Here is a 4,442-nt window from a genome sequence, read left to right as displayed (position 1 = left end):
TCTCCTCTCGAGTCCTCCGTGGCCACGCCACTGACTCTGGGCCCTCACCTATGGTCTTAATGACTGTATTCTTATTTAAAGTTCCTAGTCCTAGAACAGATTTCTTTACTTTCTTCCATCAATTCATCCTGCTTACATATCCCTGGGTACAAAGAAACCTATGTCTGGCTGGTCTAGCAATCTCATGAGCCCTTTATTACTGAAGATGGACCACCCTGAGAATTTCTCACACTGACACCTTGGAAACCCTATACAAGGTCACTATGAGTTGGAACTGACTCATTGGGACTTTAACAAGATGGATTTTAAAAAAAAAGAAGAAGAAAAAGAAAGAAAATAGAAAACAACAGGTGTTGGTGAGAATGTAGAGAAATAAGAGCCCTCATCCATTGTTGGGGAGATTGTAAAATGGTACACAGTTGCAGAAGAGTTTGATGGTTCCTTGAAAGTTAAACATATAATTACCATATTGTTATTGTTAAGTGCTATTGAGTTGGTTCCAACCCATAGAGACCCAGTATAGGGTTTCTGAAGTGGTAATACTTACAGGAGCAAAAAGCCTCATCTTTCTCCCACAGAATGGCTGGTAGTTTTGAACTGCTGACCTGAAATTAGCAGCCCTATTTGTAACTCTGTGTTATTATGTATTTACCATATACCACAGCAATTCCACTGTCAGGCATATGCCCAAAATAACTGAAAGCAGGAATGCAAATAGATATTTGTACACCAATGGTCATTAAAACACTATTCACAATAGTTCAAAAAGTAGAACCAGCCTAAATGTCCATCAACAGATTAATGGATAAACAAAATGAGGGTCCTCTACTTGCATTCCTGTATGTGTAATGGCACAACCCACTTTGTGAATAAGGAAAAAGGAAAAGAGTTAGTGGACGTTAGCTTGAAATGAGAACTAGGCAAAACTTACCAGAAGTGGCTAAAGCCACCTCTGCTCAGTTGCACAAGGACAGTATGAAAAATCTGTTTGATAGTAATCTTTTGATATCACAAGCCCCAAACACACTCCTTGGTGACCAAGACACTACCCTTCTCCCCCAAACTATACACATACAAATGTTAATTAGCTCCTAAAATGCACATGTTTTACTTGGAATCCTGTAGATATGTACATCTTCCTTGTTAGAAAGTGCATAAAAATGAAAGTAACCCATTGTTCCAGGAACTTGATCTGAGGTTGTTCTTGTGCATTCCTACCCTTCACTTTTCTCATCTAGGTGTCTTCTTCATTGGCCAAAGTAGCTGCATCTGGTGTTACCAAAGAAATTAATTTGCAACAAAATTTGGCAACAATGGAAAGGGGATCCCAGCTTGACACCCATTTCCAGGGATCTGCAGACTTGAACCAAGGGGACTGGATCCTTCAGCTCACACATCAGATTCTTTTCCAACCCAAAGGCCAGCTCTGGTCCTGAACCCAAAGGCCACAGATCATGAGAGGGTATCTAAAGTGCCCTGGGAAGAGAGTACAATGCAAATCCTATATAAGAAACAATAGCTCTTATGCTCAAGACCCCATATCACATACAGTGAAAGTGAGAGTAAATTTGTTACAAATAGATGTTGGTACTTAACGGTTTTTAAATTTTCTCAAGCTCAAAGCCAGGTATTACATACTCAGTAAGAGAAAGGTTATTCTTTGGTTCTGGTTTTGGTAACATGAGTAATAAACAGATTGCATTCTTAAAAATTGGTCCTTTCTGTAAATCTTCACTCAATTCACAATAAATAATTAAAAAAAAAAGAAATTGGTTTGATTTTGGGTATGACCCAATGAAAAAATCTAAAATGAAATTTTATTACAGTACCACACTCATGTCTCCAATATAACCTAGGAGATGGAGATGGAGAATGGTGGCCAGCAGAATGGTCCTTAAATTATAATGCTATTTTGCAACTAGGCTTATAATGAAATGTTAAGTGCCATGGAGTTGGTTCTGACTTATAGTGAGTTTGTATAAAGTTTCTGAGACTGTAAATCTTTGTGGGAACAGAAAGCTTCAGCTACCTCCCATAGAGCAGCTGGTGGGCTGGAACCACTAACCTTATAGTTAGCAGCCCAGTGCTTATCCCACAGAGTCACCATACTCCCTATATTTTAATGGTGGTGGTGTGTAATGAAGTCAATTCTAGTACATAGTGACCCTGTATAGGGTTTCCAAGGCTGTAAATCTTTATGGGAGCAGAAAAGCTTATCTGTCTCCCACGGAGCAGCTGAGCAGCTGGTAGACTCGAACTGCTGACCTTGAAGATAGATAGATAAATATAGATAGATAGATAGATAGATAGATAGATAGATAGATAGATAGATAGTCCTGGTGAGGCACTGTAGGATAAGCACTGGGCTACTGGTAGATTTGAGTCAATGACCTTGCAGTTAGCAGTCCAGTGCACCACATCAAGATGCCAACATATATGTGTGTGTGCATGTATATAGGTTGTTAACTGTTGGTGGTACTATAGGATAAACATTGAACTGCTAGCCACAAGGCCAGCAGTTTGAGCCCACCAGCCAGGTGCTTCATGGGAGAAAGATGAGATTTTCTGCTCCCGTAAAGATTTCCAGCTTCAGAAATCCTACACATGGTGGCTATAGTTGGAACCAACTTGGCAGCACACAACAACATTGAAACTTTTGTCTTTGTGGCAAAACAAAAATTTGTAAAAACAATGTAAGATTTCAGCATACTGTACCAGCAGACCAGTAGGCAAAGAACAAAAATGTAAAGTGTTTCTTCCTTCTATGGAAAACAAAAGCTTCTTTTAAATTCTTCTAGCTTTCCAGGCTTGAATTTTCTGCCCTTTTAGTCCCTTCTCCATTAGTTATCAAGATGAGTCACTACTCTCAGCTCCCCACTGACATTGGAGACCAAAGCGTCCCCTATATTGGTCCAGTCTTTAGATCTTATAAATGGGCAGTGCCCTCTATTCACTCCCCTGAGCAAAGTGTCTCACTGTTACATATTGAAGATTCAGAAATATACCCTTTAAGACAGCTCTAACAGTGGATGGGAGTCCTGGTATGGTGCTGTAGGTTAATGCGTTCGACTGCAAAGTTGGTTTGAATCGCAAGGTTGGTGGTTCAGGCTCACAGCTGCTCTTCAGAAACCCCATACAGAGTCATATGGATTGGAACTGACTTGACAGCACTTAAAAACACCAAGGGATGGGGATAACAAAACCAGTCCCAAATAGTCTAGGTCCACACCCAAGTTTCAACATCCAACTTGTTTAACTAGAAAAACAACATCCCTCCTTACCTAAAAAAAGTGTAGGACTTGTGACTCAATATTCTAAACTCATAGCCTTAAATGAGGGCAATATAGGGCTTTGTTAAATATCTTCGTAACCCAAAGGAAAGAAAGACGGTTTTCGAAAAGACCAGGGAGGAGGTTACTTACCCGACTCAGCATAATAATCCTATTTGGAGAATACCTGGTCAGGTGATTCCAGATAAGATTCTCATTGGGATCTCAATAATCACCAAGATATGAAAAGGTTGAATCATTATTGAGACTATTTGCTTGCTAGGTTCAAAAACAGGGTCCCATAACAAAGAAATATCAATAAGGTTTATACGTTTAAACAGAGTCCAGATGAGGACTCCTCTACTTACTTACCTGGGCAGGTAAGTATTCAGACAGTCTACTGACAGTGACCCAGAGAACTTCAGGATGCTAAGACAATTACTATGGCCTTCATTGGGCAAAGTGTCCCAGACATACAGAGAAACCCCCGAAAAGTTGAAGGAAGATCTTTCTTTTTTGGGATCTCTCAGCTGGTAGAGACTGCATTTAAAATGTATACAAACTGAGAGCCTGCACAGGAAAAGAAAGATATCTACAAGGTCCTAATGTCAAGTCGAGTTGTTGGCTACAGATCTTAAGAGCTGAGGGTATAGGTGGGGAGGAGACTAAAACCATGGGCCGAGCAGGTCTGGGTCTCTGCAGGAAAGTCAGTGTGCCTGGTATAAGAAAGAGGAGCATTGGAAGCATGAATGTCCAAAAAGCAGTCAAGCAAAGTCTGAAAGCCCCCTCGCTACATAGTCACCCTTTAATGTTGTCGGTGTTAAGTGTTGCTGAATAGGTTCCACCTCATTGTGGCCCTGTATAGAGTTTCCAAGGAGCAGTTAGTGGGATTGAACCTCCAACCTTTCAGTTAGCAGTTCAGTGCTTATCCTACATGGCCACACCAGGACTCCACACACACACCCTCCAATGAGAGGACTCTAATTCAGATTGAAAGGGACAGGGGGCCAATTCCACTATTTCTGTCTCCCCCATCTGAGCCCCTTGTTAAAGTTAACCTAGGGGGGAACTAGCAAACTTTCTACTAGTTCTGGAAGTACACATTTGGTTTTAACTACCCTGAAAGGTCCATTATCGAAAGACAAAACACAAGTTATTGGGGCACTGTAAAGC

The sequence above is a fragment of the Chrysochloris asiatica genome, unplaced genomic scaffold (genome assembly GCF_000296735.1).
Source record: "Chrysochloris asiatica unplaced genomic scaffold, ChrAsi1.0 scaffold00107, whole genome shotgun sequence".
Lineage (NCBI taxonomy): Eukaryota > Metazoa > Chordata > Mammalia > Afrosoricida > Chrysochloridae > Chrysochloris > Chrysochloris asiatica.
This window is presented reverse-complemented; position numbering follows the sequence as displayed.